General features: G+C 40.4%; 1 protein-coding gene across 1 annotated transcript in view; it reads right to left on the reverse strand.

Annotated features, from left to right (window-relative positions):
- The window catches only part of LOC126455520 (glutathione S-transferase D7-like), a 74,926-nt gene extending 70,628 nt beyond the window's left edge, over positions 1-4,298 (reverse strand). Inside the window, exon 1 of the mRNA XM_050091271.1 lies at positions 4,226-4,298. The gene's annotated coding sequence lies outside the window, so the exon portion shown is untranslated. The remainder of the gene's footprint in view (positions 1-4,225) is intronic.
- Positions 4,299-23,635: the final 19,337 nt, after the last annotated feature.

Raw genomic sequence — 23,635 nt, forward strand, 5'->3', positions numbered from 1 at the left:
AAGGAGGCTGATAAATTTGAAATATAATACTAACTAAGCGTGTAGGAAATACAGTGGATAGATGAAGCACCGAAGCTGGAGATACTAGAAAGAATAGGCGTGTACGAAGGCCAAATGACCCCCCCCCCCCCCGAAATGAGGGACTGGTTAATGAGACATATGTAGAAATTCTGCAGCAACCTTGGCATAAAAGAACTAGAATCAGAAACTTGTAGCAACACACAATTTTTAGCACCTTAACAAATTATCGAAACTGTTGGGTGTTGTGGATGTATAGATTCAAAAAGAAATGGGGAATTACTTCAAACCAAATTAAAATGTAATAATTGAAAAGGGAAGTAGGAGAGACAGGGTAAGTGACCTCCATAAACGCCTTAACATCTCTAGCGTCGCGCTGGTGATCAACACCGTGATTACAGTACGGGGCCAACCTGCTTAGAACAGCACATCCGCGATTTTGAGAATGCTTGGTGACAAGTTTTCGAGTAGGATTTCCTTAGGGCTCTCCCTGTCTCGCCTATCATCGAATATCTTTTAATATTTTTTTAATCTCACAGACTGAGAATTTGGGAGACGTATAGCCGAGTCAATACAAAAGCAAACATCCGCACTAGGGTGATTATGAGCGCAGAGCATGGAAGACTAACACCACAATTGTTGGAAAAATGGGTTAGAAAACGTATTTGAATAATTTTTATTTCACAGCTGTCTTCATCGTAATTTGGTGGATTTGTGACAGTTAACTGGTTTCGACTTCAACGAGTCGTCATCAGGACCAGTATTTTGTGACGGTAGTACCACCTGTTGTCATTTGGTTCCCATCATGGCCACTTAAGAAAATCAACTTGCTTGATTTCGACTGTAATGAGTCATCATTAGTACTAATATCTTGCTACGAAAGTACGCGAGTTGTCTTCTGGCGACCGTCGTGGTCGCTTTAAAAAATCAGCTTGGTTGATTTAGTCTCCAACGAGTCGATGAGTTATCATTAGAACCAGTATACTGATACAAAAGTAACACAAGTCATCTGGCGCCCATCCTGGCCAGCTAAAATGAGTTTGGTTGATTTCAAGTCGTTACAATGGAAACTGTTTGTGTCATAAATCCACCACATTGCGACCAAGGGAATCCACGAAAATTATAAAAATAGGTGTAATTGTTACACATCTTCCAAACCATATGATCGATTTCAACGAAACTTGGTAAACGTCATAACATTTACTGTCACGAAAGACTCCCTGTGGGGTTAAGAACAACTAACCTATCAAAGAGTTGAGGATGAAAAAGCAGTGTAGTGTACGACATGAGAATACCTATATCGTAGTCATCCAGCATTTTAGAATGAGAGCACTTAGACTTGCAACAAACTTCACAAATAATTTCAAACTTCTGCGAAACTTTTCTCGCTGACGACTCCCACAAAATAATGAAAGCAGGAAAACTCATCGTTTACTACATTTTCGATGTTCGTGTAATAAAACTGCCACATGAAGCAATACATTTTATTTTATTACTTCTTTACTGCTAACAGTATTTGTGACACATTTTGCAGACAGTAGTCACATATACCACTAATGTACCAGAAGAATTACATCAGTGTAGGACACTTAGCTCAGGAGATATGGAGTCATAAACACTGGACGCAGGAAAAACTTTATTGCTTCATTGCATTGATACTAGCTCTATTCGCAACAAATTAGGCAGGCACTATCCACGTATTCTGCTGAATATACCTACATAAATATACCACTGTACGACGCGTACTTCAGAGATACGACCTAAAATACTGAGATACGTGAAAAACTACTGCACCATACTAGACGTTTTAATTTTTTACTTCTTTCCTACTTACTTCATTACATTCCGCAGACAATATTTACATGTACTGGATGTACTTGCAAAATTATGTCATTTTACTGCCTATAGTTCAGGAGATATGGCATCAAACATCGAGCTGAGTCAAAAAGGAACTGCAGGGCGAAATTCGCTAGATATACAAGTGAAATATGTACAAGCACAAGTGAAATATGCCGAAATATTTTTACAAGAAATGTGTTCGCAGTTGAAAATACGAACAACCTTCAACTGTGTAATGGAATGACGACAATGGAAATTTTTGCCGGGCAAGGATTCGCACACGTATTTCCCGAGTGCTCGTTAGGCTATCCGAGCACGCTTCACGGCCAAACCCAAACTTATACATGCCGTCAACCATGTGTCTACAGCTTGCACTAGTACATCCATTATGTATATTCCTGTATAGGGGAGACGTTTTAATTGAAAGTCACTTGCCCGGTTTCGGTGGATAAATACGGTATTGCAGTGTCTGTGTTGCTCAGAAGTACGACGAAATGTTCCTTCCGACATGCATGTGTATCCGAAGTAATATTGCATTGTACTTCTTAACACCACGTCGCTGCAGTATGGTTGAAATATATTTGGCATGGGAGTATGCGAGCAAAACCATGGGTAAGAAGCTCATCCCAAACCCCTGGAACGGTTTCAGTCAAATTTGGTGCTCATATTAATTACTATATGGAAAGAGGTACTATTGGGGTAAGGAACACCAGTCTCCATTGGGGTGAGCGTGACAACGTGGAGAGAGAAAGGAGGACGAAGAGACAGCGTGGGAAAAGGGAGAGAGAGGTACAGATAGGAGGAGGATGAGGAAAAGGACAGAGACAGAGGAGAAAATGGACAGAGAGAGAGGGGAGAGGAAGAGATGGACATAGAAAGGAAAGAGGAAGAGATAGAAACAGAGGGAGGAGATAGGGAGAAAGATAGAGGAGGAGGAGATGAACAGACGGAGTGTGAGGAGGAAATAGAGGAGGAGATGGACAGAGACAGCGGGAGGAGATAGGGAGAAAGATAGGAAAGGGGGAGATGGACAGACGGAGTATGAGGAGGAAATGGACTGAAAAGGGGAAGAGGAGGAGATGGACCGGGTGAGAGAAGAGGAGGAGATTAGATTAGATTCAGTTTTCGTTCCATAGACCCAAAAAATGAGATGATTCTCGTGAGTGTGGAACATATAAGAAAGTATAACACAAAATAGGACTTTTAAATATAATACTCACATTCTTGATTATTTATCAGGACATTGTCAAAGTATGTGAATATATTACAGTAAACTGGAACTGCTAATATCTACCGCATTAATACACTGTCAGAATAAACACAGATATGTGCTTTTAATAAATTTATCATACCCAAAATATCTATTTTTGGTTGTTGTGATCGAGTGCTGTCAAGACTGAAATCTAACAGACATTTTTACTCAAGTTGGTCTAACACCCCTTTTAAGATATTCATCAATAGAGTAGAAGAAGTTGCCTACGAAAAAGTCTTTATCTGAAACCAAATTTTTTAACGGGTTCTGGCAATTTATTGAAAACCGGTTTTCCAGAATACTGACCCCTTTTTTGGACCAAGGTAAGTTATTTTTGGTCTTTATGCAGATTGTCCTTATTACTAGTATTGCAACAAATTTCATTAAGGAATAAATGTACTGAGAAGCGGTGGTTAGAATACCCAGTTACTTGAACAGGTTTCTGCATGATGTTCTTGAATTTATACAACAAATGAGTCTTACTACACGCTTTTACTCTCTAAAACGTTTGCTGCATTTGACGAATTACCTCAAAGTATGACACCATATGACGTTGTAGAATGAAAATAAGCAAACTATGCAAGATTTTTTATGTCTACGTCTCCTACATCTGAATTCATTCGCATTGCAAATAGAGCCTTGTTTATGGCGCTGCAGCAATTCTGTGGTATACTCTTCCCAGCTGAATTTATTATCAAGTTGTAATCCCAGAAATTTAACACTGTCGACCTACTCCATCTGCGTGTTTTCATGTTATACACAAGGGCTGAAAGGAAATCTCTTACAGGTTCTGAACTGCATATAGGTAGTCTTTTCAAAGTTTAATGACAGTGAATTGTGAATTAGCATTAATGGAAATAAAAGAGGAGAAGATGAACAGAGACAGGGGGAGAAGGAGGTGGACACGGTGATGGAGATGGACCGATAGTGGGAGAGGGTGGGTGTTTGGGGGGGGGGGGGAGTAGATGAACTAATAGACGATCGGAATTAATACATACCCGGCCAACACCAAGTACTCAGCTAGTTGTGAATAAAAAAGTATTTTTCAAAATACAGCGCTTGCTCCAGTTTGGGAAAGTCAAAACTGAACTAGCAGTGGAGGAGGCCGAGTGGTACCTGTAGTCGGGAAGCGCCTCCACCTTGTCCACACACAGCCCCAGCGTGACCTACGGCTGAGGCGACCGATGCTGGACTGTCGGCTAGGGATTCCCGCGCCCCGGGCGGTGGGCCGTACCTTCTCCGTTGTCAAGGCTACGCTACCCCACAACAATGGCACTACTCCGCCTTAGGTCAAAGGGCTCGGTCGTGTCCCGCTGACGGCTCTTTTGTTCTGTACGACCTCACGCGACCCCAGCTGGCGTTCCGACTTTTTCACCCGCACAACCGACTGCTGCTCAGTTAAAATTTGATGACGCCGCACACGTAGCCGCCGGCTCTGCGGGCCTGCTACCGCTGCTAAACTGTACTCGGCTGTATTTCTCAGTTTCTCGGTTTCCTCTGTAATGATAGGTGTCCCTCAGGCGCCTGATTACTGACTTCAATGCCATCAGTGTATCTATGTAAATGAACGTGACGTAGCGGTTTGTAATACGATTGTGGAACCCTTTTGTGCTTCAGATGTAACTCAGGGAATACTCTCTTGTATTTAAACGATTCTACGATTTTTCTGTGTATCGAAAAATTTATAGAACTATTGATTTTATAGCGCAAATTTTTTTAACATAATTCGAGAAGTCACAGAAAGAACTGCACCGAAAAAGAAATGTCAATCTTTGCAGCGAAATTTTTATCTAAAAGTACTTGACTGAGAGTGGTTTCGACCCATTTTGCTGTTTCGGAACAGGTACCTTGAAACTGAACTGCCTTAACGGACACAGATCTCAGATAAAAAGAGTATTTACTGTTTCTTGTTTTTCTTTGTTTCTTTTTTTGTGGGAAAAAATCAACGCGAATGTTGTTAAGAGTTATAAATCACTTCATTTGACATCGAATCAAGCTATATGTGTCACCTAATGTCCTTTTCACGTGAATATTCTAAGGATCCATCCCAACGAATCTTTATTAAGAGAGATGATCAGTATAAGTTACGACTTTACGTTCTTCTCTTTGCTAAGTCATCAGTCATCTTACAGGTTCTCTGCCGTCCAGATGCAGCCCACTAAGAAATCCAACTCTCGTGTTATCTCCTCGTTTCCCAGTACCACTTGCACCGTACACCTTCAATTGCTTGGGGACACATTCTAGTCTCCGTCTTCTTCTACAGTTTTCTCTCTCTACAACTTCACGTAGTACCGACGAAGTTATTCCCTGATGCCTTAACACATATACTATCATCCTGGCCGTTCTGCTACTCAGTGTCTCCCGGATCTGCGGAGAGCCCCCTCGTTCCTTACCGGTCCACCAAATTTTCGATGTCCTTCTACAGGACCACATCTCAAGTGTTTCGATCCCCTTCTTTTTCGGTTTTCCCACAGTTCATGATTCATTAACTATTCGTTGCTGTGCTATTGCTGCTCTCTAACGCACATTCTCATAAAATTCTTCCTTGAACTAATGCCAATGTTCAAGATTAGCAGACTTCTTGGTGAAGAATGCCGTCTTTGCGGATACTAATCTGCTTTTTACGAGTATGTCCTTCCTGCGTGGTCCATCATATGTTACTTTCCTTCCAAGATAGCAGAATTCTTTGACTTCAGTTCCTGCTATTAATTATCGCCTTCGTCTTTCTTCGATTTACTCTCAGTCAGTATTCTGTACCAGTAGAATGTTCACTCCATTCGGCAAGTATTGTAATTCTTCTTCACTTTCACTGAGGAGAGCAACCTCATTAGCGAATCTCATCATTCCTATCCTTTCACCTTGAATTTTAATCCCACTCTTGAACCTTTCTCGTATTTCAATTATTGCTTCACCGATGTATAGACTGAACAGCAGGTGGAATGACTGCATCCATGTCCAACACCCACTGTTATTCGAACACTTCGTTCTTGTTTTTCCATTGATATTGTTCTCTCTTTCTGCTGGTATATATTGCATGTAAACCGTCTTTCCCTGTAGCTCTCTCTTATTTTCCTCCGAATCTACAACGTCTTGCACCATTTTGCATTGTCGAAAGCTTTTTGTATGTCGACAAATCTTATGACTGTGTCTTGATCTTGCTTCCATTATCAATCGCGATGTCACAACTGCCTCTCTGGCACCTTTACCTTCCCTAAAGTCAAACTCATTGTCATCTAACAGCTCCTCAGTTTTTTTTCCATAATTCTGTATATTATTATTGTCAGCAACTTGAATGCATTGCTGTTAAGATGCTTGTTCTACAATTCTCGCACTCATCTACCCTTGCTATCTTCGCAATTGTTTGAATGACATTTTCGCGAGAGTCTAATGCAATGAATATTATTTAGAGATCTGTTACATTCTGTCCTACACGTAAGATGTCCTATGTCTTCCGTGTCGACTTTTATTTCTTCGTTCATGACATCGTCAGACAAATTCCTCTCCTCGTAGTGACCTTCAAAGTACTCTTTCCACATCTTGCAACCATTTCACATGGTTGAATGCTTTTCCTAGGTCGACGAAGCCTATAGCTGTGACTTGATTTTTCTTAAGTCTTGCTTCCATTATCAAGCGCAGTTTCGGAACAACTCCCTGGTGGCTTTACCGTTCATAATACTCATCTTATCGTCGTCTAACAGATTAATTTTCAGCTCCATTCTTCCACATACTAATTTTGTCAGCGACTTGGATGCATGAATTGTTAAGCTGATAGTGCAATAATTCTCGCAGTTATCTGCCCTTGATATTCTGTTGCTAATATTTTTCTGAAAGTACGATGGTACGTCTGCTGTCTCATAGCTTCTACACACCAACTAGAGTAGTCGTTTGGTTACCACTACACACAATGATTTTAGAAATTCCGACGGAATGTTTTCTTCCGCTCCCTCCCCTCCCCCGCCCCCCTCCCACCCTCCCATCCAACATTTGATTGTAAGTTCCATTAAACTCTGACTAATACCCTATCTACTTGAAAGTAGCTGTATCGCACTAGCTATCAAGTCTCACCGTAACGGTTTGAAATGTACCGACCAGACTTATGCATCACGTTGTAGTTTGGACTAGGAAATACTCTCGATGATACTACAACATTGTTGCGCTCTACGGTTCCGTAGTTTTGGTACACTACATAAATGGTGTAATGAATGATAGGATTCTCGGTAGTGTTGGTAGCATTGGCGGGAAAAAGAAGCATAAATGAATGAGTAACAGAGAAACTGGGAGCCGACTTTCTCTTTGTGTTTTTTTTGTTTGTTTTGAGGTTCGTTTTGTACGTAATTAGAACCGCACATCATTCAGTGTTAGCGCATTCTCTAATTTATATCCTTACAGAATATAAATTCAGTTTTATAAGTAATAAAAATTATTTGATCACATAACTTCTGCCCTTTTATGTGACAAGGCAATTACTTTTGATAAAAACAGAGTTTACATGCACAAACATAAAAAATATGTATACAATTTTTGTTATTTTATACTCAATAGAACATTTTTCATTATTATGAAAGGCAAGACTTTCATGTCATTACATAAAAGTGCGAAAGCTCTTTATGCATAACTGAAACAATGTTTTATATAATTTTGACGAAGAATTGAAGCAATGTTTGATACATTTTTGTTTTGCGTCTTTTTTTAGTTTCACTTTACAGATAAACAATTCTGGAATAAAACCTGAATTAATTATTGACAATTTCAGTTTTGCTATAAATACTGTTAGCTCTTAAGTAACAGGCAGAAGCGTAACTACGTAAAACAAAAATGTTCTGTGTTTTACCCGGCACTTTATATATATCCTCACTCAGTTTCCAATGGTTCACTGCTTCCTGTTGTGGTGGAATCTAGTATGGCACTGATCGCATTCGTAAAGAAAGCGGTCGCTATGAGGTAACGCCCTGTAGGTATGCAACACACCTAACATACAGGTAACGTACATGCGACGTCACCTGACCGAAGCTACTAGGAAAAATATCGTAGCCTACCCTTACTTATGATAGTCTATAGTAGCCTACGGTAGTTTTACTACACTGATCTACAACTGTGTGGTTTTAGTGGGTGTGATTGTATGTCTCGCATTTCAGTTTGCTTCACAAGTAATGGGACAGTTTTCGTGTATAATTTGTGCACTTCTCGTAAAGGTCCTGGTATTAAGCTAAGAAACATAATTACGCTCACATATATTGCATGCAATTAATACATATTTAAATACTATTTGACATCGTGATAATTGTCATCCGATCAATAGTTTAGTTAATGGTATGACAAACTCACAAAATGGCATATTTGCCGAAAGTACACTTGTGTAACTTAAGAATCTTATTGAAGAAAGGCATTTAGGTTAAATATTTTCGTACATTTATGGAGTCTAATATTCCTAAGCTGAGAAAAATAATGTCAGTACTGATCGCGAGAGTTGACGTTCCACAATAGCTATAGTATCTTTTTCTCTTCTTCTTTACAGATTTTCATTAAGATGGCTGGAAAGCAATAGGTAAAATGGTCTCCAGAAAATGTGATACACGAATTGGATGATTTTAAAGAAACGAAAATAAATCTGAACGAATGTTGCAGAACATATGAAATACGAACGAAAACGTTTCTGAGGCATTTTGGAGGGGAAGTTTTTGGGGAATCGAACATGGCAACAGTGGGACGTTGAATAGGAGACAAACAGCGTTACTACCTTAAGGTGAAGAAGAACTGGTTAAGGTAATTTTAGAGTTCCTAGAGAACCTGCTCAGTCTTACTACAAGTGACTTAAGGATGTTAGCTTTCGATTAATTGAGGCTAATTATTATCTTGACAATCCATTCAGTAAAGAGAAAAAAATAGCTGGTGAGAAACGGTTGTACTCTTTTGTGAAACGGCATACCACACTAACTTTACGGCAGGCTGAAAGTGTGTATTATTAGGGTTTGAGGTTTTAATAAAGAAGATGTGAACAAAGTTTTCGATATTATGGAAAAAAAACCTGGATACCAGCATAAATGAAATAAACTGAGGATTTTATTTCGTGAAGTATCGAATTTCTCAATTGTAGGGGAGGAATCGCCTAAGATGTTGCCAAGGGGGTAGTGTTCCCAGTTCCAACTGAGGAAATAACACCGTTATTGTCTGTTGTACGAGTGCTGGGGGGTAATTATATGCTTCCCATGATGATATATAAGAGGCTTAGGATTCATCCTTCCCTGAAAAATTGTCCTCAACCTGGAGCTCTTGTGGAAATTTCAGACTCTGGTTATATTAATAATGAGCTCTGTCGCAAAGAAGTCGCAACACCAAGGAGGTGTTGTGCGACATGCTAAAGTTGCTAGGCATCTTTCAACATCTGAAAGATGATGGCTGAAGATTTCGCAGTAGTCGCATAAGAGTGGCGCTAGCAGCGTCACTAAGAGGATGCAAATATGGTTTGCTTCAAATACACGCTGTAGCGGCCGTCAGCGTTAGTTACCTCTGGAAGTGGTGAGCTGGAGATAGTCAAGAATGCCTTTAAGGGGAGAAAGACGTAATTATCAACATATCATTCATTTTGAACAAGGTTGTGTAATAAGTCTTCGAGAAGCTTGATGCTACTTCTGCGAAATTGCAGAAAGACTTGGCAGGTATGCAGCCACTTACACAACTGCTGGCAGCGGTGGTCATGATAATGTACGGTCGCAACATGACAGGGCTCTGGACGGTCACGTTGCACTATCGAGAGGGAAGACCATCGCGTTCAGCGTATGGCTCTGACGCATGGTACTGCATCTGCAGCAGCGATGTGAGCAGTAGTTGGTTGCACAGTGATGCAACAAACTGTTACAAATTGGTTTCTTCGAGACACGTCCAAGCCAGATGACCCGTAGCATGCATTCCAATGGCCCCAAATCACCACAACTTAGGACTGCAGTGGTGTCAAGCGAGAACTCATTGGGGGCACGGCGTAGGTCTGTTGTATGTGCTTCTAATGAAAGTTGGTTCTGCCTCGATGCCAGTTGATCACAAGAAGGCAACCTGAGCGCCTGCAACCAACCTGTCTGCGTGTTAGACACACTGTACCTACACCTGGAATTATGGTCTGGAGTACTATGTCATATCAGAGCAGGAGCAGTCTCATGGTTACCCACGCAGTTTTGTACGTCAGTTGGTGATTCGACCTGTTGAGCCGCCAATCATGAACTGCGTTCAAGGGGTTGTTTCCCAACAGGATATCTCTCATCCACTTACCACTGTTGTAGCTTTCGCTCGCTCTCTGCTTTGTTATTGCTCGCGTAGCAACTAATACATGAGATAAAATATGTTTGCTACGGAAAGAGCCCTGAAATACTTTCCTGGGATGCGGTGCTGTGACTTTCTTTGTCTCAACAAAACAAAATATATTATGTTCTTATTATTCTGGTTCTGGCTTTCTATTAAAGGAACATTGTTTCGTTACTGTAACTCGCTATAAAGTTCAACATATCTTTCTTTCTTTACAGTTATGGAAAATGTTACTGAAAATTATTTCGTTATCAATACTGATGTTACAGTACGCATTGCTTGTTTAACATCAAAATTTTGCAGTGGATTTTTGTTAGCAGTAAAACACCAATAAGTTCCACGACTAACACGAGAACATGAGACTATTACCAGAGAAATAATGTTTTTACTATAATGTTCGCCAGACCAGAACTACGCACAGCAAGATTTCTTTTATGTCATGAAGGTAAATTGTCTTTCTGCACTGTTAATAATATATCACCCGCAGGCCGCGTCCACGTGTAAAACACATCATAAAATCTGCTGTTCTGCACTGCAATCCCGAAAGTTGAAAGAAATAATTTTAGTTCACTATTACCTGTCCGCTTCTTTGCGGTATGATTGGTTTCATTTAATGCAGTTTGAATGCGCCGCGGCAGCGGTTCGTTCGTTCCTAGCGCAGCTCTGAACCACGAATAATATTTAAATAGCTGAAAATGTCTTAAAAGGATGGGATTAAATACCAGGCAAGCTTATTACAAATCATAATGCAAGTTTTCACTAAGTAACTGTATTCAGAACATTTAGATAGATTAAATTATTCATCATCATCAGTTATCTGCTATATTAGCAGGTCCTTTGCCTCTCCATTTTCTGCGATCCATTGCTTCCTTCTTAAGGCTGCTGTATGTTGTACCGTCCATCATGTCATCCAGTATCTGGAATCTCTTCCTTCCTCGCTTCCTTTTCCCTTCTACATAACCTTCTAAAACTGTTTTTATCAGTCCGTCATTCTTTCTTAATATATGTCCAATCCAATTGCTTTTTCTTCTCTTTATTACATCTAGTAACTGTCTTTTCTCTCCCACTCTTCTCAGTACCTCTTCATTTTTTACTCTGTCCATCCAACTTATTCTTTCCATCTTCCGCCATGTCCAGATCTCAAAAGCCTCCAGCCTTTCTCTGTCTTTTTTCCTCATAGTCCATGTTTCAGCGCCATATAGAAGAACACTCCATACAAGACATTTTATGAGTATCTTTCTGAGTTCTCTGTCCAGACCGCTGCAGAAGATTCTCCTTTTCTTATAAAACGCCTCTTTTGCCATTGCTATCCTTGTTTTAATTTCTGTGGTGCACTTCCAGTCGGTATCTATCCTGCTTCCAAGATACTTAAAATTTTGCACCTGTTCTAGTGTTTCTCCATTCAGCACAATTTTTATTTCCTTATTTCCTCCTATTGCCAATACTTTCGTTTTATTTGTGTTAATTTTCATTCCATATTTTTTCCGTTAGTTGCAATGGTGTCCACCAAATCCTGTAATTCTTTTTCCCCTGTGGCTAGAAGGACCATGTCATCAGCAAATCTCAAGCACCCTACTCTTCTTCCTCCAATTTCTACTCCTTTGTCATCTAATGAGCATTGGTCAATCATATTTTCCAAGTACAGGTTGAAAAGAATAGGTGATAAACAGCATCCTTGTCTTACTCCTTTCCCTAGCCCGATCCAGTTTGTACTTTCTCCTCTCACTTTAACTGAAACTTTTTGATTAAGGTCTTCTGGTTTTCCAGTCCACTCTCTTTTCCCTCATAATAGTCGCCAGCTTGTCCCAAACCACATTGTCAAATGCCTTTTCTAAATCGATGAAGCACATATATAGGTCTCTTCCATTTTCAATAAACCTTTCTCCCAAGATTCGTAGGAGCCCTATTGCATCTCTGGTGTCCGTATTCCGTCTAAAGCCAAACTGCTCCTCGCCGAGATTCTCCTCTATTACTTTCTCAAGTCTTTTATTAATTATTCTTAACATCACTTTGGTTGCATGTGAAATGAGGCTGATTGTCCTGTGCTCGCTGCATTTCTTGGTTCCTTGTTTTTTCGGTAATGGAATCATTACTGTTGTCAAAAAGTCCTCAGGCCATTCACCACTGTCATATATTTTATTACATAACCTCAATATTTCTCTTATTCCATTGTGGTTCAAGCATTTTAGTATTTCTCCCGTTATTGTATCTGTACCTACTGCTTTGCCATTTTTCATTGCAGCAATGGCAGACTTTACTTCTTCCATTATGATGGTCGGCCCTTTCTCTTCATCACTTACACTGTTGTGTGATTCAAGTTCCAGAGTTTCTGGTTTGCTATTTGTGTCATATAGCTCTTTTATATATTCTTCCCATCTCTGGAGGACATCGTCACGATCTTTGTACCCTACCTCTTCGTCTTTACTCAAAATTTCCATAGTAGCACTTCCTGCTCTGTTTTGTTCCCATGTCATAGTCTTTACTCTGTTGTATAGTAAGTCGTATCTTCCCTTCCTGTCCAGTTCTTCAATTTCATCACATTCCTCTTTTAGCCATTTTTTCCTAGCCTGCTCTGTTTCTCTTCGCAGTTCGTTATTTAACCTTCGGTATATCTTTCTTGCATCTTCAGTGTTCTTGTTTTTCAATTTTCTTCTCTCCTCCATCTTGGAAATCATTTCTTGTGTGACCCATGGTTTTTCTGACCTTTTCCCTTTTACATATCCTATATTTTGCTGTCCTGCTTTAATGATTCCTTCTTTCAGCGTATTCCAGTACTCGTTGGCATTATCATGTGCTTCTTTGTCTCGTAATGTGTTTAGAAAGTCCCGAGACAGCATTTCTGTAATTTGTTCTTTGTTGGACCTTATCTTCTCTAGATCCCACTTCTTCACCATTGTCGCCTTTTTCAGTTTTTTCATTCTTATTTTTATTTCTGCCATAAGTAAGTTGTGGTCACTATTAATATCTGCACCTGGTAATGTGTGCACCTTCTTGATTCCATTCCTGTATCTTTCTTCTACCAGTATAAAATCGATTTGGTTTCTATATTTATCCCCTGGTGATTTCCAAGTGTAGAGCCTCCTCTTATGGTTCTTGAACCATGTGTTTGCCGCTATCAGCTGCCTTTCGCTGCACAAGCCAATTAACCATTCACCTCTGTCATTTCTCTTTCCAAGACCATGACTGCCTACTATGTTTCCCTCTTTCCCTTCTCCCACAATGGCGTTCCAGTCTCCCATTACTATTTTGCAGCATTTTTTATTTTCGTCCATTATTCTTTCTATTACATTGTACGTTTCCTCTACAATTTGGTCATCATGTTCTGAAGTTGGCATATACACCTGGACAATCAGTAAATCTTTTTGTGCTCCTTTCAGCCTTACACCAATAATCCGGTCATTTGCATAGTCTACATATTCCACACATTTAGCCAATTCCTTTATCATAATCATTCCTACTCCATTAATTACTTTTACTTCTCCTCCTGAGTGGTAGAATACATATTCATCTGACTGCAACTCTCCATGTCCATTCCATCTTACCTCAGCAACTCCTACGAGGTCCATATGATTCTTTTCCATCTCTCTTTTAAGGTTTTCTAGTTTTCCTGCTTGTAGCAGAGTTCTGACATTCCAGGTACCAATTCTCGTTTTGATTTTTTGCCTCCTTTCAAGTTGTCCCTCCCGGGGAACCGAATGGGGGACTATTTTACCTCCGGACACTGATTTAACATGAGAGGAAGCCATTTTTTGTGCATAAAATTAAATTATTACCCACCTTTAAAAAACAGTACCTAATGGCGTCCTTTTCTCAATCTTGACAAAAGAATGCTACACAAGCATACAATATAGCGTCACAGGCTCTTCCTACCCACGTAACTCCAAGGAGACGACAGAGAAATTAATGCTCGGTCACTACTATTTATACTCGTTGTGACATATTCTCATCTTTGTTTGATATTTAATCAGTATCGTCTGTGGCGTTTTCAGTACTCGCGGACACAGATATTATCTTAAAAAAATATCGGTACATAATTCTATACAAGTATAAAACATGGCACATAATGGTTTCTCTTTATTGCATAAAGTTCACACAATCGTTGTCCACGCAATTACAATCAACCAGTTCAATTATTCTTTTCTCCTTTTTTACCACATATAATATGTGTTTTGCTAGGAGACGTTACAAACCCAACATGCTCTATGGAGTCTCGACATGGTGCCTTAGCTTGCTCGATCACCAGATCTGTCTCCATTCGAAACACATATGGAACGTTATTGAACGACAACTCCAGCGTCATTCACAAACAGCATTAACCGTCCCTGTAATGACTAACCAGGTGCAACAGTCATGAAGCTCCATCCCACAGACAGACATCCGGGAACTGGACAACACAATATATCCACGTTTGCATGCTTGCATTCAACATTCTGGAGGTTACACCGGTTATTAATGTACCAGCATTTCACGTTTGCAATGGCTTATCTCGTTCATACATTAATTTGTGGTCTTGCAATGTTAATCACTCAAATATGTTTCCTAGACGAATGTATTCCCGAAATTTCGTTACTTTACATCAATAATTTTTTGGTGCTGCAGTTTTTTTCCGTCAGTGCGGCTATGTCAAAACATCATCAAAGAAAAAAGTTCTTGCGTTGGGTGGCCACCGACGCACTCCAAACATCCTGAAGCTGTTAAACTTGCGAGGTCACTTGATGTTTTACTCTTACAACTTGCGGGGCACACACTGTTGTAGCCCATCGACGTGACAATATTCAAGCCACTGCAAACTTATTGTAAGGGAGTGCTGTGTAAATGGCTGCTAGCTAATGAGCCACATGTGACTCACTTCGAGGTTTGTTCTCCGCTTTCCGAATCTACAGCCGAGCAGCGACCTTTTTTTTTCACAGAGAATGGAATCTGGTCCGTAGATAGAAAAATATTTTCCGTTGCTCACTTTGTTCCAGCGATTCACATACGCAACCCAGATCAACCTGAAGAGATGCCTATATACTTACTGCTTCCCAATGACAATATTAGTAATGGATGTCAGTAAGCTGAAGTAGGTCTCCCCGAGGGGCGTGAAGTTAGGTAGGGCATGCAGAATCTGCAATGGACGCCAGCCCTGTACCTTAGGAGCCAGCAGAAAAACAATTAAAATATGATTTTTATTGTTATCAATATTAAAATTGAACATAAAATATTAAAATATACATGAATATAAATAAAGAAATACAGTAGTCGAAATCAGCATAAAAGCACTGATATTTACAGGAAAATTAACGCTGTCGGTTGGAACAGCTGCGCGCAATGTGTATACAACAGTATGAAATACAATATACTGAGAAGTACAGTGAAATGGTATCGTAGATGATGTCAGTAGTACACAACATCAACGATTCAGGTGGCAGAGCGTGGAACTCTTTATGAAGGCAGTGAAGCGTTAGTGTGTCCTGCGTGCCTTTACAGCAGATAGGAAACAGGCACAATTAGTGATAGAGCTTGTTGTGTACGTAACCCACGACTGAGACAATGCCACGAGGAAAACAACTATCGTGTGAAAAAAAAGCAGATATCGGTACATACAAGGAAATGGGACTCTTTCATTATCAAGAAGTTGAACTGTTTAAGTACAGTGCTTTGGCGCACGATATGGACAAAACGGAAAATATGGGCTAAGTAGGAAATTATCAGAGGCATAGAAATGGTTAACTTTGCACAAAGTAAGGGCCACAAACCGTTATTTCTCTCAACTTGTTGTTGATTTTACAGTTGCCAGTAACAGCTACACGTGTACGACAAATTTTGTCACATGACAAACATTTGCATTCAAGAAGCGACTGCCGAAACCCGCTCTAACACCCAAACATAAACAGGCTAGACTGAAGTTTGCCGAAAAACATATGTCATGGACTTCAGAATTGGATAAAGTGAACTTCAGAGACGAGAAGAAGTTTATATGGTCAGGATGGATTTCAATAGTATTGGCATAATATGAGAAGAGAGCAGCAGGTAAGAATGATCACAACTTTCGATGGTGCAAGTATTGCCATTTGGGCGGTCTTCTGAGCTAGAGGTAAGTCGCGCACTGCTTAGCGCAACACTAAAATGAACTCTAACACGAACACTGAGACGCCAGCGACAGAAATGTGTAGAATGTATGAGGACCTAGCTGACGAAAGTCTACTGTTCCAACAAAATAATGCGTCTTTGTATGTTTCTGCTTCGGCCAAAAAGTGGTCTTAAGATAAAGATATAGATGTCATGACCTGCCTGCACGAAGCGCGGATTTGAACCCCGCGCAAAATCTTTGAGGAATACTTGCAATGCATGTTTATCGCAATGGAAGGCAATTGGAGACGGTATATGAGCTGAAAAGAGGAACACGAGAAGAGTGGGCGAAAATTTCACTGAAAGAACTACTAACGCTAACATAATCAATGCCGGAGAGAATTTTTGCGGTATTTAGGAAGACTGGAGGTTGGACAAAGTACTAACAGTGCAGTAACACAACAGGGTAGTGAGTGCCTTTACACCCATTTCTGTTCAGAAAATGCTAACACCGTATTTTGTTACACGCGTTAAGAAAGAAATTATGTAATTCCGACATGTCTGTATACGTCTTATAAGTATCTAGTACTTTCATAGTAAATTCGATACATGCATGCTTTAGATATACTAAATCTTTCCTGGAAATGTGCCTTTATACCGATTTCCACTACTGTATGTATCAGACAATAGTCAAGATAAACGCCAGTATACACAGAAATGATCAGATTAAAATGGTTTCGCAGAATCGGTCAGCGTTGAGTTTAGTATAGTTGTATGAGTGTGTACACAATCTTGTCCTTGCCGTCTCCAGTAAGGTTTGCGAAATGTTCCTCGGTCGACAGAAAAGGGCAGCGCATGTTAGTTATTATAAAGAACAATGACAACATTAAGAATGTATATCCAAATATCACATTTAGCTAGAAAATGATACTGTCTTGTAGTGTATCTTAGATGGTGATATGCACATCTTATCGAAATATTTAACTTGTCACACATTTATTCGACAAAAGTGTCATTTATCGAATAAAACGTTGTGGTGTAGTAACTACCAGTCGACAGCCAACTCAGTTTCAGACGTGCCCTCTTCGCGGGAAGTTAATCGTTAAGTGGTGGGATATTTTTCAAACTTGACTTGAATAATTTAAAGTTTAACATTTATCTGTATACTTTTGCGGAAAAATGAAACCTTTTGAAGTTAAGTACTATTATCTAAGTGGTGCACAAAAAAGAAAGAAGTAGCGAGAATTAGAAAAAGAAACAACCAACCTAGTCACAACAATATTTTTTTCTGTTCCTCGTGGTATCGCTAGCAGAATGGTTACGAAAGGATTCAGAGTGAGAAGTGAGAACGCTTCTGAAGCGAAAAGAGGTAAACAGCAATTGTGAAAGCGAAAAAGATTTTTGTAACAAAGTCGCCATAAATGTAGCTAAGCCCACAAATATTGGAGACTATTTAAATGATCGTGCTGATTACCAGTTATATGTAGACAATAAAACTAAAGAGTTCTTCGTAAGACAAAATCCTCATCAGCCAGTGAGTCCACTCCTCATAGATGCTAAGTAGGATAAAAGTTACAAAAAGTTCACGTTGACAAGACAAAGATTTTGGGGAGAACGGTTGTGTTATTCATATAAAAACGATTGTTTACTGTAAACCTGTTGGTTTTTTCGAGGACACAAGTCGTCAACTTGGAGAGAAGGAATTAGAGATTGGAGGTGCCTAGCCGAACCTTTACTGCGACACGAAACCAGCTATGCCTATTTGAACTCGTGCGTTGTTTTCAGTTAGTGTGTAAGAAAATCACAGTTGACGCGAGTATGGAGTCAGAACTAAAGAACAGTGAAAACATGCGGAAACAGGTTCTTGAGCGCATTGTGAATGTGATGTTAGCACTTCCATCCAGTAAAATAACCTTTCGGGACACTGGGAGTAAATTTGAAAATTAAACAATGTAACTTTTTAGCAATTTCGAACTTTTCGTGAAACACTGTCAGGTTTCAACCGATCTAATACATAAATCAAAATATACGCAAGAATACCTTAGCCTTTCAAATCAAAATGAGTTAACAAACGTACTAATGACATTAAAGCTGCCCCATTCTTTTACATTATGACAGATATAATGCCGGACATTACAAAAAGCGATAAATTGACTCAGACATTTAGATTTGTTACAGTTTCAGAGGATATTCCTGGAGAGCCTTGTGAAGTGAAGTATAAATACCGACTTCCTGGACTTGCGCCGTAGGTCTGAGAATGGGTGGGTCGCGTGAACGGGTCAAATGTCCACTAGTCGTCAGGGGTTGCTACTCAGGTAGCTGACTGTGTGTGGGGTCCACACCAGTTTTTTTTTTTTTTTTTTTTTTACATTAGACCACTCTCCATCCAATCCAGATAACGATAGCTGTAGGTGACCCAGAATCATCAGTGTAAGATCGAAAGAAGTGCCTCCCACAGGTGAGATATTGAAGTTCTCATTGTGAACTGCCGAAGCACTCCCAGCAAAGTGACAGAGTCTGCTGCAGCGCTCATGAAAAGCAGTGAAGCTCTCATAATACAAGGTGCAGACAGCTGGTTGAAACCTGAAGTTGATAGCAGGGCTTTTTGGGGAAATTTTTGGTTTATATGGAGAGATCGGCAAATGGGAAATGGGGGTGGTGTGTTTGTCGCAGTAGACAAGAAACTCAGATCCACCGAGACAGAAATTGATGCTGTATGTGAGATTCTTCGTGCAGGGCTCAGCAACTGGTGTGGGCATAAAATGATAATTGGATCCCTCTATCGCGCACCAGACTCACACCTGATGTACCCGAAAACTGTAGAGAAAACCTGAATTCACTTGAATATAAGTTCCGCAATCGTACTGTAATCATTGGTGGAGACTTGAATCACTCAACAATTAATTGGGAAAATTACATTGTTAGTGGTGAGCGTGATAAGACATCCTTTGAAACAATACCAAATGCCTTCTCTGAAATCTAGACCAAATAGTTAAGAACCCCATTCATAATGGGCACTTACTGGATCTAATGGCAACAAACAGACTTCACCTCTTTGAGGATGCCCACAGCGAAACTGGTAACAGCGACAATGACGCGATTGTGGCAACAATGATTACCAAAGTAAAAAGGACAACTAAATCAAGCAGAAAGATATATATGTTCAATAAACCAGATATAAAGTCAGTAGCGTCATATCTCAATGAGGAAGTGTCGTATCTCAATGAGGAACTTGAAACTTCTAGCACAAGGCTGTAACATGTAGATTTAATAGGGCTCAAATTTAAAAGAATAATTGATCACGAACTGGATAGGTATGTACCCAGCAAAACAGTCCATAATGGGAGGGCACTTCCATGGCATATAGTCACTGTAAACAAACTTCTGAAGAAGCAGAGATTACCTCATAATAGGTGTAACACGAAGCGTAGAGCTGTAGATAGAGAGATGCTGAATGAAACCCGTTTGACCTCGTATGCTGAATCTGCGGCTGAATTACCCCTCTTCTATCTATAATCTATCGTAGATCCCATCAACAAAAATCGGTGCTCAGTTCTTGGAAAAAAGCACAGGTCACAATCGTCTACAAGAACGGTAGTAGAAGTGATCCACAAAACTACCGTCCAGTGTCCTTAGAACATATTATGAGCTAAAAAGTAATGAAGTATCTTGAACAGAGGAGCGTCCTCAATGCCTCAGTGCCACCCAGCATGGATTCCGAAAACATCGATCATGTGAAACCCAACTTTCTCACATTACATACTGAAAGATTTGGATAAAGGCAATCGGGTGATAGCTTGATTTTCGAAAAGCATTTGACTCAGTACCACATCTACACTTATTGTCAAAAATTCGGAGATATGTATTATCAAATGACAATTGTGACTGGACTGAAGACCTTTTGGCAGACAATATTAACCCCAGACTTTTTTCAGATCATGCAGTTACCGCTGATGTCCGTAGGAAGCTGCATAAATATTCAGTTAGATATCAAAGTGGTACAAAAATTGGCAGCTTTCATTAATTGTTCAGAAATGTAAAATAACGTCGTCCATCCCGGGTTCGGAAAAATTGACATCGCTTTAAGTCTGATTAATAATCAACACTGGCGGTCGAAGACCGTAGCGACTAGAACTGCTCGGCCATTACGCCGGCAAAGGTGGAAGAATCAGCAAAGATCAACGGCACGAGAACGCAGAAGGCAATGAAAGACACATAGCGTGTATCCACAGGACATGTGGCCTGTAATTGAGAAAGAGTCGTGATGACCTCTCCGTTGGCAAAAGATTCCGGAATAGTTCCCCATTCGGATCTATGGGGAGGGGCTGCCAAAGCGGAGGTGACCATGAGAAAAATACTGAATAACTAACGAAAGGATAATGTTCTTCGATCCGGGGTGTGGAATGTCAAAAGCTTGAAAGTGGTAGGGAAGCCATAAAATCTAAAAACCGAAGTACAAAGGGTCACTCTAGATATAGTAGGGGTCAGTGAAGTGAAATGGAAAGAAGACAAGGATTTCTGGTCAGGTAAGTGCAGGGTAACATCAACAGTAGCAGAAAATGGTATAACGGGCGTGGGGTTCGTTAAGACAAGGAAGGTAGGGCAGAGAGTGTGTTACTGTGAACGGTTCAGTGATAGGATTGGTATCAGAATCGACAGCAAACCAACATCGACAACGTCGCAAGGTGAAGAAAAAGAGAGAGAGAGAGAAAGTAAATGAGGATATTAAACGGTAATACAATACGTGAAGGGAGACGAAAAGTCATGGGGGACTGGAATGCAGTTGTAGGGGAAGGAGAAGGAAAAAAGGTTTCTTGAAAATATGGGCTTGGGACAAGGAATGAGAGGGGAGGTAGACTAATTGAGTTCTGTAATAAATTTCAGCCAGTGATAGAGAATATTCTGCTCAAGACTCACAAGAGGAAGAGGTATACTTGGAAAAGACCTGGTGATACGGGAAGATCTCAGTTAGTTTACATCTTGGTCAGGAAGAGATTCCGAAATCAGGTACTGGATCGCAAGGTATACCCTAGAGCAGATACAGACTCAGATCACAATATAGCAGTGCTGAAGAGTAGGCTGAAGTTTAAGAGATTAGTCAGGAAGAATCTATACGCAAAGGAGATGCGGCAGTACTAAAGAATGACGAGGTATGCTTCAAGCTCTCTAGGGCTATGCATACAGCAACAACGAATAGCTCAGTAGGAAGTACAGTTGAAGGGGATTGGACATCTCTAGAAAGGGCGATCACAGAGGTAGGAAAGGGAAACATAGGTACAAATAAGGTAGCTGCGATGATGCCATGAGTAACAGAAGAAATACTTCTACTGATAGATGAAAGAAATAAAATCTCTGATGAATGACATAAATAGGAAGTGCAGGGAAGTTAAGACGAAATGGCTACGTGGAACTTGTGAAGACATCGGAAAAGAAATGACTGTCGTAAGGAAGGACTCAGCATAAAGTAACGTCAAAATAACCTTCGGTGAAATTAAAAGAAGGGCGGTAACATTAATAGTGCAACAGGAATTCCACTGTTAAATGCAAAGAAGAGAGGGGCAAGTGGAAAGGGTACGTTGAAGGCTTCTATGAGGGGAAAGATTTGTCTGATGTGACAGAAGAAGAAACTGGTGTCGATTTAGGAGAGATAGAGGATTCAGTATTAGAATCAGATTTTAAGAGGGCTTTGGAGACCTTCATATCAAATAAGGCAGAAGAGATAGATAACATTCCATCAGGATTTCTAAAATCATTGGCGGAAGTGGCAATAAAATGAACATTCACGTTGATACGTAGAATGTACGAGTCCGGCGATATACCATCTTTCGGAAAAATTTTACGAAGATTGGAAGTGCTGACAAGTGCGAGAATTATGGTACAAGCTTCTTAACAGCTCATGATCTCAAGTCGCTGACAATAATACACAGAAGAGCCAAAGAAATTGGTACACGTGCCTAACATCGTGTAGGGCCTCCGCCCGCATGAAGAAATGAACTGAAGTGCCTAAACTGGTTGCAACAAAATAAATAAACCATAAGGACAGCTGCAGGCGTTTTATTGTCTCACAACAGTAAACAATCGTCATCCCAAAGACCTCCTACCAAAATGATGGGCATACAAAAGAGGTATGAAATAGTGCTGGACGGAATCGTCACCATGAATCCTGCAGGGCAATCCATAAATCCGTAAGAGTACGAGGGGGAGGAAACATCTTCAGAACAGCGTGTTACAAGGCATCCCAGATATGTTCAATAATATTCATGTCTGGGGGCCAGCGGAAGTGTTTAAACGCAAAAAGTGTTCCTGGAGCCGCTCTGTAGCAATTCTGGACGTGTGGGGTGTCGCATCGCCTTGCGGGAATTGTCCAAGTCCGTCGGAAATCGCAATGGACATGCATGGATGCAGTGATCAGACAGGATGCTTAGGTACGAGTCACGTGTCAGAGTCACCTGTCGTATCTAAACGTATCAGGGGTCGCATATCAATCCAACTGCATACGTCCCGCACCATTACAGAGCCTCCACCAGACTGAACAGTCCTCTGCTGACATGAATGGTCCATCGATTCATGAGGTTGTCTCCATACCCGTACACGTCCATCCGCTCGGTACAATTAGAAAAGAGACTCGGGCGACAGGGCAACATGTTTCGAGTCATCAACAGTCCAATGTCGGTGTTGACGGGCTCAGGCGAGACGTAAAGCTTTGTGTCGTGCATTCTTTGGGTAAAACCTAATTTTCGAAGCTCAGAAACTGTGGAATTCTATGAGCCATGTCAGACTTACTGAACTCAGCCTCCTCAGTACCTAAAGTGAAAGAGCATTGCAAGAAATTAAGGATAAAAAAATCTCTTCAGGTTTCAGAGAACGTGCTGAAATTAAGTAATGACCCTGGGACACTAGCAGGAAGAAGCAGAAAAGCAAAGAAAACACCGCTCATTCATCGGAATCGTCTCTTGAAAGAGTTCTGGTTGAAGCTGCTGTAGATGACGGTAGTTTCTTCACTTGTGAGGCAAATGTGTTGGAACATACGATACAATGCACTATCTGCAGACAATGGGCTCATGAAACCTGTGATCGTCTTTTTAAAACATGAAAAGACCTTCCATTGTGAGTTTTGTCCATGAGTTAAACATTGCACATGAACAATGATAAATGTGTTTTCTTGATTTTAATAACTATAAT

The sequence above is a fragment of the Schistocerca serialis genome, chromosome 2, assembly GCF_023864345.2.
Source record: "Schistocerca serialis cubense isolate TAMUIC-IGC-003099 chromosome 2, iqSchSeri2.2, whole genome shotgun sequence".
Classification (NCBI taxonomy): Eukaryota; Metazoa; Arthropoda; class Insecta; order Orthoptera; family Acrididae; genus Schistocerca; species Schistocerca serialis.